This window comes from Tetrao urogallus (genome assembly GCF_951394365.1).
Source record: "Tetrao urogallus genome assembly, chromosome: 8".
Classification (NCBI taxonomy): domain Eukaryota; kingdom Metazoa; phylum Chordata; class Aves; order Galliformes; family Phasianidae; genus Tetrao; species Tetrao urogallus.
In genome coordinates this window covers 27,233,657-27,244,851 of record NC_136821.1, presented here as the reverse complement: position 1 = coordinate 27,244,851, position 11,195 = coordinate 27,233,657, and positions in this window count along the sequence as shown.

Genomic DNA, 11,195 nt, shown 5'->3' with positions numbered 1-11,195 from the left:
GGCCATAGATACTAGAGAATTTTGCCCACAAGTCGATCTATGCAAGTGTCCTGTATGTCATAGGACAGAACACTACAAAGTGTGTTATCCTGTAAAGAAAGCATTACTAGTTGTTTTGTTGTTGTTGTTGTTGTTGTTGTTGTTGTTTTCTGAAGATAGAGAAAAGATTGCAAATCAGATTTGAATAGCTAACTTAGTTCCAAATTAATGTATCTTATTAAGGATGAGTAGAATTCATTTCTTACTGCAGGAGTTGAAAGTATCAGGAAAAAAGAAAGAACGAAAAATACTTAGTGAAACCTCGACAACTAATTCATGGTATTTTACCACATCATTATCAAAGGTGTCTGTGTAACATCAGTAAAGTACAGCATTATTGGAGAAAACATCACCACCACTTAATAATCTTATGAATAATGAATGCTAGTGAGGCATCAAGCTACTACTTTCATATGATGTTATAGCATGACTTCAAGAGAGGCAGGTAGGTGCTTATAAACGTAAAGAAACAAAAGCACACCCCCAAAATAATCCAGTAATAAACCACTAAACGATCCTTATGATTACGACTTGACATTGGAGAATATCATAAACACGTATTTGTGAGATTTCTTAATTTGCCTAAAATTACATGCAACATGGAGAAGATTGCTGCAGCCAGCACTCATTTCAAGTATTAGGCCTGTTTGTTTTTGAGAAGCACTGGGTGAGACACAACCAAAAAGTGGCAGCAAAAGAAATATTGTTTCTCCCACAGTAAGCTCACTAATGTAAAGCTTAAAAATGAAGCAGAGGCACATTTGTGCCCAGACCTTTGAACTGCACCATATGGTTGAGGTTCAATTAAGCAAAGATTTATCAGTCCCTGACTGGAACACATCCAGGACTCGCTATTTCTCAAGTCCTTGAGCCAGAAGACTAGACAAGCAGAACACGCAATTTTCTGGGCTCATAAAATATCCCATACACTTTCAAATCCTCAAATCAAACAAGGATTGTTTAATATATTCTCAGGTATGCATTTCTAAATCTTAGAATAAAAATAGAACAGCGATATGAAAGCTAGAAAAGGCAGTTTGATCTTACAGCTCTAGCCAAGGTAACATCTCACCACCATCAAAAAGGTGAGGTCCTAATCCCTACCAATTCTCCTTGAGCATCTGCTTTGCTAATTGCTTAATCATGTAGCAGAGATTGATTGATTTGCTAAAACACCAGAAAAAGAACCCAGCAAAAGCATGCATTTTATTGCTGAGATGGCAAGTAAAGTGGGTTCCACGTGCAATGCCATAGGCACAAGGCCTGATTGAGAAGAGACAGGAAGAGAAGGCAGCAAGACATCTTCTATTTGGAAGCACAAAGCTGTTACTCTGATGCATAATTTAAATGTGACCCTTTTCTACTCCCTGGAAACCCTGCTTCTACTTTTACCCACATGTTTTGTGAGTTCATTTGCATCACACTTAAATGCAACCCTAAATTCACAAACAACAGAGAAGCCCATGACTTCAGATCTACAAATGCCAAGAATGGACTAAGAAGTAAAACCTTCAAAATGAATTAGGCAAGAGTTTTACCCAGATTAATATTGGAGAAGATACCAACATATAGAGCATGCAATGGTGTGACTGCATAAGAGGAAACATAACTTCTTCATTCATGACTTTATGATCACATGTATTTCAGTTATTTGATACCAGACCTAAACCCAGAATCAGAATTACAATGAAGTAGGTCATGACTTTTTCCCCTTCAGACAGAAATATCACAAGAACATGGTTTACAATTAAAATCCTAAAACAGGATTTAGCAGTAATGAAGCCAGTCTAACACAAAGCTTTTACATGAAACTGTAAATGCTTCTTTTAAATTCTGTGCAATGCTGTGGTCAAATACTGCTTTTATAGACAGATGGCAGCGTTTGTTTTTTTGTTGTTGTTTATTATAAAATGCATTTGATCACATCTATTCATTTCACCAGAAAAAAAAAAAGAAAACAATTTGCAATATTTTAATCCAGGAAGCTTAATTCTCCTGCAGTCATCATCTCAATGTAGCAGCAGATTTCACTGCCACTGCTGCTACAAAAGGATTAGTCCATCTCTGCTGATATTGTGTACTGGAAAATACTGCAATTGAAGGGTTTGATCAGGGGCTGTTAGAAGGGTTTTATTTGTTGTTCCATTTCACAACTTTCACCTCATCATTGCAATTTCACATACTACAAAATATTTCTGCAGCGCTGCTTTTCAATGTTCCCAGTCAGCTCAACTCCACGGAATAGCAAATAATTTCCAGCACAGCAAGCATAACATGGGAACAAGGAGCATTACTTGAAACCAATCTGAACCATCAGTTCAGAGCAAAATGTCTGTTTACAGCATCTGGGTTTTCAGTTTACAGAGTAATACTGGGACACTGTAAATGATGGCCATTCCACCTTGAGACCCTTCTCAATGTGTTCCATTAAATTCTGATTAGAGGAGATGCTATTTCTTGCTCTGACAGATAAATGCAAATTTACCTTAACAGAAGGGCACAGCAAAAGCCTACCTGCTGCTCTGGTACTGTAAGCTTTTTATCATTATTATTTTACACATACAGTATATACAGTTCAGTATATTACTTCAATTACTTCAATAAAAGCAGGCTTTCTACACCCTGATGAGACTGCATAGGAAGCTGCTAGGCAGATTCTCAGCCAGGTACACGTCAAGGGACAGTTTTATGTGATCTACTCGGTGTTATTCACAAAACAAAACCAATGCTGGAAACCAAGAATTCCACTGTCGGACTCTCAAGCAGCATACACTGATATCAAACATTTGACATCTGGGCACCAAGCTCTACTTTGCTGTTCTACAGCACAAAGACACGTTCTTTCTAGAAACTATTTGCACTGTTTATGTTCAGAGCTTTTCTACTTCTTTTCAAATTTGCTGGGGGAGATAAGGAGGAATACAGTGAGGTTATGTACTCTTCTGTTTCCAAACTTTTTTTAAATCCAAGAACCAGACACTACTTCAGAAAGGAGACCTATGGAAAATGTATTAATATTTGCACAAGACAAGTGAAAAACACTTAGCATTTAGGCAAATACTCTACTAAATCAAAATGGTACCATGTATACCATTTTATTTTAAATATTCATCAGAAAAACTACAGTAATTCCTTACTTTGCACATCAAAAGTCAATAACAGCTGCTAAACCACAAAATTAAAAAATATATTTCTGCAAGATTGCATTTTGCTATTTGGAACTGAAACTCCTTACAGACGATGAGGCCATCATCTCTTGTTTTGGGTACCACAAGGACCTAATGCCATAGATTTACCAATATAGGAACCAGTGAACCACAGCTAAATCATTTCTAAGAGAGAAAGTTTCAGGACATCAGGGCAAACAACCACAGTGTTGGTTGTTGTGGGCACACTCTGCCCACAAATTCTATAAGGAGTAGTGATGTCCTTCAAAACACACTGTGAGAATACAGCATATACCACTGCCTGTAATGATCATGCCCATACAGGATAAAATCTGTGCTCACTGCATCCTACAGTCTATCACTTATTGAAAAATATTCCCACTCTGACCTTCTTACATTTCTGACACTGCCTTGCTGAATGCACCTGCGCATTTCTAAGTGTCCAACACAGATAAAAGAAGAGGCTACAACTCCCAGATTGCCAGCTTCTCATCCATATAATATTAGAATTCTATTCTGACTGGAAATCTTTTACAGTCAAAAATAACCAAGTGAAACAGAGGTGTCACTTCACAAGGATTAGAATTCTACGCTGCCACATGAAATACTGGCAAGTGATTCAACGCAGGAATTACAACCTTGATCATAAAATTAACAGCAAGGAGGTTTTCCTTCTGCTTTCCAGTTTGGCATAAGATAGTCTAAAATTTCCTCCTGTAAACCAAACTCATTTAACAGCAATATTCCGTTTTCATCTGTATTAACAAAAAGCCTGTGTGCGAGTGTTTCCATGAACACCCAGTTAGCTCAATTACAAACTTCTGTTTGGAAAGATTTCTCAAGAGCTTTGGGTGGTGCGAGCACAAAGCTGTACCCTCAGCAAGCACCTCTAGAAAGCAATCCATGCGCATGGATCTTGCTTTCACTCACATAAAAATGGCCATTTCTCATTCTTTCATAAGATATTTTCTTATCTTTTTCGAGTTTCTGAAAGCCAGGGTTCTTACTCTGACACTCCAGGGAGCAAAAAGAGAAAGTCCCGTGACTTTCAGTTTTATCTTTCCCACTGACTGGAAAATGGAAATGGAACAAGCAAAGTTTTCTGGAAGCTGTAGTACATTCCTCCTCTTCTGGGACTCCCAGTGCACTACGTGACGTCTTGATGCGGAATACCGATAACAAAAATCATAAAACCACTGCACCTCTCCAACTACTACAGATACAATCATTTCAGTAATAAGAATGGAAAAGAAGCACAATTCTGGGAATTACGTTCCCAAAGACTTTCCCTCTTCTTAACTGAGAAATGCCATTTAAAAAAAAGTACTTCAAGTCTAACTTTGCAAAAAGAAAGCATAAAGGGAACGCAAAAGGCCAGTGTGAGAGCTGCCAATATCAAGGATGAATTTCTGCACAAATAACAGTGCATGCATTTGCCCAGCTGACTGGTACTTAATGCACAAATAGAATCTCCAGTGCTAGACTACTTCTTTGTGTTCAAAAATACCAAGAGAACTACATTGTAGTGTGAACAGGCTCTCCAATGTCAACCTTACCAGAAGAATTTTACTATTCTCTTCAAGGAATGTGTGTTCATAAGCGCTTTTTCTGAGCAAGAGCTAGGAAGCTCATCTCAGTTTGACATGGAGTATTACAAATAGAAAATCCATCAGCCATTAACAAACGAGGTCTGAAGAGAGAGACAGTATCCTATAAAGCAGTATTTAGGGCAATTGCATTTTAATATAATGAAATACTGCACCTCTGGAAGTACAGAAAATTCTGAATTGTTTGCAAATGCACTTAAGCCTTTTAAGCAGACCATCACCTTTCTGTAAGTACAGCAAAAATGACAGCCAGTAGGGAAAAATCAAGCAATACTGAAATAAAGCTTAAATGGATTAATTTCAGGAGATTCAAAAAATTAAAACAGCAATATAAATCGCTGCTTAAGTCTTTAGTACAAATTAAATTATGCTACTCTATAAAACTACATGTGTTATCTGTGTTATTAACTGTCACTGTTGAAAATTCTTTAAAGAGATAATGCCCAAACTTTCCAGTGTGGAACTGGTACTCACACTGCACTACAGCATACTGCATTAGTCCCACAAGCACCAGCACAAGGCAGATGCTAGTGGTGGAGGTTGTGCTCTTCCTGTTTAACCTACTCACGCAGACCCAGATTCAAATCCCCAGGTCCTGCCATTCAGTCCTAAAGGACTACCAAAATTTCCAAGCAGATGAACGATTGTTTTCCTCTCGCTGATGAATGAATCCTGCACACAATGGACAACAGAATTCTGTAATGAAAAAAAAAAAAAGCAAGCTGCATTCTCTGTTAGTGCAGGCATTTGGCTTACACAGCGTATCAGGCTGCAGCTCCCAGGATCCGGGCCACGCTCTCCAAAGCCACACAGCAGTCTGCCTATTCATAGAAGAATAGCAGTGCAATTCAAAAAGGACAGATTTATTACATAGTACGGCAAAACCACTTCCAAAAATACATTCTGCCCTTTCATTGTATTCAAAATTAAATTGTTGCCCACGAGGGAGCATAAGATGTTAGTCAAAATGTGCCGTGTCCCTCACAGGAAGCACTACGCCTTTGTTTCCTAAGCATCCCCTACCTCATTTTCTGATAGGGTTCTACTGTGCTTCTGTTTCCATTCTCAAGCAGAAGTCTTCCTTCCAGTAACAAACTGAAAGCAATATGAAGGTGACACCAGTGACGTCCCTCTCTCATGTCAGTGTATGGGCCTTCGAGACTCCTGTAATTCAGTTTAGGATGTCTGCTGGATATGTCACTGGCACTAAAACAAGAGGCAAGCCTTTACACAGACTTCAGTTCTGTTTCATAAAAAGCATCTAAGCAGGATTTAGAGCTTTCGTCTTGCAAATTTAAAAAATAATAATAAAAAAATATGACAAAGAGCACTGATATTGGCTTCATTTGTGATATTACAATTCTGCTACAATATTGTATTTTCAGGCACGTAACCAAAGGCCACCTCTCTTACTAAAGGTATAGAAGGTTGTAATATGGAAAACCATTCAAAAATTTTTTTTCTGCTTTCATATGATGTTTTTCTCACTTAAAAACTAACATTTACAGTGCCCAAAGCATGAGAAAAAACAGTAATACAAAGAACAGACTTGGTTTGTTTGGTTTTTTTTTTTTGGCTTTTTGGGTTGTTTTTTTTTGAGTTGCACAGATGTAAATAAGGAACATTACTGTTCAGAGGAGCATTATTGACGATGTTTACAATGGATTCAAACACCTGATAGATTTCACTGCAACCTGCTTACATGACATACTGTTTCTCAGCAGCAGCATAGGCCACAGTCCATGTACCAAATATTCTGGTATGATTTTGTTTGATTTTAGTGAAAGACACACAAAGAGTGGCAAATAAAATAACAGAAAACACTTCTGTCATGGCAGGGCTATCGCGCTTTGAACGTTTCAGATGGGATTAGACTTGCCAGATACGTTTAAAACTGAAATTTATGCACTCACTTCTCAAGGAACAAGGACAGTGTTTTTACCTGACTCCCATATTCTTTCAGTTTAGTGCCTGAAAATGGGAGAATTGGCTCAGAAAGGTGAAAACACAGCAAGGACTGGAGCCACACCGGGCTTGACATGCTAAAACCCTGAAAATATGGAGCTAGACTGAAACACTGACAAATAGCAGCGAAAGCAGAAACTGACTCTCCATTCCCATAACTCAGTGATGCAATGAGACCCAAAATGTTGTCACTATTTCTTGTGCTCCCAATCTCTTAGTACTGTACACAGAAGTTAAAAATATTACATCACTGCACTTTGGCTAACATCTACTTGCTAAAGTAAATCTGCGTGCCATAGAAACATTATTTATTTAAAGCAATGGGATTTCCACTCACTCCTAAATGAACAGATGTCATCCCATATATTGTAGACTTCTCAGAAAGGAGCAGAGTGGCAAATTGACATTTTCCAGATATTAAATGTCCCTCAGTCGAGTGCACGGTATTCTCTTTCTTTGTTTACAAAAGTGAGAGTTCATAACAGGAATCAATCTTTCACTTAGTCATCTTATTGGATCTTCGTTCAACTGAATTAATAGAAAAAGATTAAGAAAACAATACTTCTAGAAAAATTCAACACTTCTCATATATATATTTACACACTAAAGGTACTAATATTCGGTATCGCAATTTGAGAACAGTATTGTTTGCTCTGTTCATAAAGCAGTGGAGAAATGGCTGATAGTTTTTCTTCCAGTCCTTTTCAGAGAACATTACGAACCTTCAAAACCAGAACATTGTACACGATGTATTTTAAATACTGCAATCATAGGACAGTGAAAAGACAACCAAAGCAGGAGAAATATGAAAGTTGTATTGTGGCAACACTTCAACTAGACTCTTCTTGTCTGCCTACAAAGACAGAACACTGCTGCAGCACTTGTTTCAACTATATCACAGTGTCCTGAACCATGGGTACCAGCTTTTACTCTAAACAAACCACATGTGAAAAGCAGACTAGGATCTATATTAACACGCTTGTTCACATCTATGTGAACACAGACTTTTCTGGCTTAAAGATTTCAGCCTGGGCCGACAGTACGTATAGCCCAAAAGCATTACAGGAGAAAGCCATCAAGTGGGAAAGTATCTGGTTACTCTGTGTGCCCAATCATTCTAAAGATGTTAATGGTTAATACAGATCACTCAGACAGGAAAATAAGAAACTGAAATGAAATACACCAATCTGAATTGGGTTTACATACAAATGATCTTAATAACAAGAAAATGATCTGAGAAATGAAACACTCACCTCACGTTTGTTCTCCTCATGATTCACACAAACTACCTCTTGCACATTATGAATGGAATTTGCTTGCTTACTGAGAGGTGTCTAGTAGCCCTTTGGGCATGCTCAAGTATGCCTTCTGGCTTCCCTTTGCTATTTTGGCAGTGCACGGGACCGCACTTACATTTGCATGGCAACTGTTAGTGCTGGGAAAGGGAAGAACACCAACTGATCCAACCAACCATCAAAGAAAACAGACTTACAGCAGTGACTGAAACAGACCACAGAGCTGATGGTCTTCCTCCTATAAGGCAACCTCCTATTTTGAATAAGTGATCTGGTACGTCACACAAAGCACGTGTGTTTTGGTATGAAACAGGACACCCTTGTTCTTAACCACAAGCTACAAAAATATGCTTATCTCCCTGTTCAGCCTCCAACCTTGTGTAACACCAATGATTCTCAGTGATGATTCACCAGGCACAAACGTAGTTCTCCAAACTATGGCAGAGATGATGCTGACTAGGAGAGAAAAGGAGGTCTGTCACCATCCTGGTGTCTGCCTTCAATCTTATTGCCATGTAAATATCATTAGAAATAAAACTATGTATAATCTTCGGCTATTTTAAAGACTACCTTGAAATCATCAGCAAGTTTTTTTCTGGAGCAGAAAAGGATATAACATTTATAATTTCAGCTTTCAACTTTCAGTTCTTTGATCAGTCCTCTTTATGAAAGTTTACCACGGAATGCATGCTACAGTTAGTTTGATGTATACTTCATACGGCTACATTTTTATGTGAAGTGACTCTTCCTGAACTACACAGTAACTTTGGAAAGTAAAACAACAGATGTGAATTAACAGCTCAGATCAATCTGTTATTTTGGTTGCAAACTAAATTAGGACTAGCTTTTGATCCGTGTTTGTCACAGAATTCAAACAGAGCCTTCACCATTAACTATCTTTCTGTCAAACATTGTCACCTTCCTGCGGCTTATGAAAGCATCTCAGAAATGCAGTTTTCATCTGACCTACATATCAGCTGCTCTTTTATGCTCCCACTTGGCATACACAGCACTCCGCTGCATAGAGGGAGGATTCCTACGTTGCTGTTGTATCAGTGTGCTCTGATTAACAAGCAGCTTAAGCCCAACACAGATACTATACAGTAAAGCAACATTATTTATAACATTCAATGCCATTTATGCCTCTCTTCTTTAGGCAAGAAACTCGGGAGTGCCTTAATTTATCAGCATTTATCTTCTTTTCCCTAGTGACCTTCGTATTCCCTCACACCCCACGTTTCTTCGCCATCCCCTTGGCTGCACCTCCACAACAAGGCTTCCTGGCACAGACGCTCTGTGAAGCAGCGTCAGCCTTACATCAGCTGGGAATCTCCTTCTACAAGAGCATCAGAGACCGATTGCAGGGCTGCCTGCCTTCAGCAGCGCTCTTTTTGCTCAGGAAAGCCGCAACTCTTCCTCCAAAACAAACAGTAACGCCAAAAGACACTTGAAATCAAACCAAACCAATTACATTCATCAACAGAACGCAAAATTATCCGCGTTAACATCCACCAGCTGCAGGCACACGAATACGAAATGCGCAGTCACCGACGTTCCAACACGGTTGCTCTCTGCTGCCATCTTCAGATAGACATCGAATCGGGATAAAGCAATAAATCTAATTTTCGAATACACGTGTGATAGTCTCAACCGGGTTGGTTGAGATTCCAAGCCAGAGACCCAAGTGGAACACGGACACCTCGGATGCACGGCGCAACAGCGCAGCTCAGCGAGCCCTGTACCGACGCCCGTGCGCTCCTCGCGTACAAACCGCTGCTTGCTCACGGCCCGTGCAGGATGGCTCACGTGAGACACAGCAGCACGATCGCACCGAGGAGCTCTCAGCCTGGGGACACACCGCAGCCTCTGCGCGAAGGCTGGAATCTACCTAGCCCTGCAACCGACCGTAACCGCTGAAACACGAACAGCTTTTTACCGCTTTGCCGTGAAACACGCGGAGCTTCGAGAGCGATGCGAGCAGCAGAACGGAGCGCCGCCCCGTGACAGGAACGCGCTACGACCAGCCGCGCCTCGCGCCCCTCCGCCTCAACGGCCTGCGCGCGACAGGCGGGAACCGCCCCGCCCGAGGCGCTGCTGCGGCCGCATCCCAGGCTCCGGTCCGGCTTTCGCAGCGGCGGTGAGAGCGAGGCGTCACCTCGTGCCAGAACCACGAGCGGCGCGGGGCCCAGGCACAGCAGCAGCCTCCCAGCAGGGAGGGGAAAAAGGCTGACGCTGTTTCTGTCATCCGGCAGCAGCGTGGCATGGCTGAAGATGGGCACCTTTCTGATGTTCTGGCTAATAAGCTACAGGAGAAGCTAGTCTGAAGAACTCCCATATCCTTTCCTGCAACTAATTTAGTAATTCTGAGCAAAACACACCAAATGCTTGCGGCTACAGCTGCAAGAACTATGCCTGCAAACGTGCAGCTTGCCAGGTATCGTGCATCTCCTGCAAAGTAGGTTAAAAACAACTTGTCTTCAGTGACAGGCAAAACTGAATATGGTTAAGGTAACGAAGCAAACTCAAGAGATGGTCACCACTTTAGAGGAGACGCACATGAGTTAACATGCAGAGATGCGTCTCGTTTCCATCTGCAGGAGAGTGAACGTGAGAAAATACAGATGTTAGAACTGGGACATGACACAGCCAGGCTGGTTGCAGTGGAAAGGCAGCACAGCAGCCAGGTAGAGACTGTTTTTCCATTACAACTAATATTGCATGCATTTCTGGGGGTAAGCCAATTACTGTTCCTCCTCCCTCCCCAAAGACAGGATAGCATGACATGCACAGGAAAAGAGGGGGCAAAAAAAAAAGTATTAGTTTTTGGCTATGAAACAGGAAAATCATTATTTAAGTGCTGAAGGGGATGAACTACTCTTCTCCCTATAGAAAGATTCCATAGCACACACGAAAGCTTTGCTGTTTGGGGCTACATCCAGCAAATAGAGATTCATGGAACATATAGAGCTATTTTTTGTTTGTACAAATGAGAATGGGTGGGTGTGAAGTGGGAAGCCCAGGAAGTTACTTTCTTTTCCCCCTTCCCTCCATAATACTTAGCTTAAAAATAATTAAACAAACACAAAGCAAAGAGCATTTTTTCCAAAACTCATGATTACATG